Genomic DNA, 1,008 nt, shown 5'->3' on the forward strand with positions numbered 1-1,008 from the left:
GTTTTTTGTTTACGGGGCGCATTTTTTTTAACCTTAAACCACATAAACATTTCATTACACCAAATAATGTTCTTTTTAGCAGCATCATATGACCCCTTTAAAGTATAACACACTACAATCATATTTTCTACAATCTCTCTCTGTTTGGAAATATTGTTTAAAACAAAGATCAACAAATGAAATTACATATAAAAGCATATATTCTCTGGACGCGATATAATGAGGCAATAAATGTATAAAATTTACAATACAGAAAACGGAACAATTAGGAGCAAGGATTATGAGCAATACATTAATTCAAATTAATGTAATCATCAATAATATCATTAATAATTCAAAGATAAATCAAAATAAAATAAAATCACTTGCATTTGGAAAAAATCCACCCCTTCACCTGTTTTCTCTAGTAAATACATGTTATGTCATCCAAAGAACCAGAGAGACTTTGATGAATCCTCATCCAGCTGTCTCCCTCCAGTGCACTTCTAGTTATTAGTCTGTAGATCAGTCTGGAAACAAAGGCCTTAAAAAGAAAGAGCATGAAGAAAACATTGTCATCAGAGAAAGATGACCTTCTCTTCGTCTCGTGATTTAAACAGCAGATTATTTTCATATTTCTAACACGAAAAGGATATATGACCAAACACATACTAATGAATTATCACACACATATAGAAAACTATACATTTAAAGCAACAAAATATTTAAATATATTACTAAAATGACCTATTAGCTAAAAATCACGTCAAATTACCTAAATGTGTAAACTTTACCTTCGCAAAGCCTGCACAAAAAAGCCCTGCTTGTTCACATGAATCTTCACCCGCTGGTCTGTGCACTGCTTCGATGATTTATTGCATCTGAACCTTTATAAGAAACCATGCAAACACAAAGTAACTACTGAATTCTTCACAACTGGAGCATTTCATATGTTACAAATTCAGTCATACTACTATGATAGATGATAGATTTCAGTAATATTAAATATTATAGTGTTTTGGTAAATGG

At 31.2% G+C, this 1,008-nt stretch overlaps 1 long non-coding RNA gene across 1 annotated transcript in view; it reads right to left on the reverse strand.

The window, feature by feature from the left end:
• Positions 1–471: 471 nt before the first annotated feature.
• Positions 472–1,008, reverse strand: part of LOC107698471 (uncharacterized) — a 1,079-nt gene continuing 542 nt past the window's right edge. Inside the window, exons 3-4 of the long non-coding RNA XR_001635352.1 lie at positions 774–866; positions 472–523 (exon numbers count right to left, since the gene is read on the reverse strand). This is a non-coding gene — a long non-coding RNA (uncharacterized LOC107698471). The remainder of the gene's footprint in view (positions 524–773; positions 867–1,008) is intronic.

The sequence above is a fragment of the Sinocyclocheilus anshuiensis genome, unplaced genomic scaffold (genome assembly GCF_001515605.1).
Source record: "Sinocyclocheilus anshuiensis isolate Anshui unplaced genomic scaffold, SAMN03320099.WGS_v1.1 scaffold1910, whole genome shotgun sequence".
Classification (NCBI taxonomy): Eukaryota; Metazoa; Chordata; class Actinopteri; order Cypriniformes; family Cyprinidae; genus Sinocyclocheilus; species Sinocyclocheilus anshuiensis.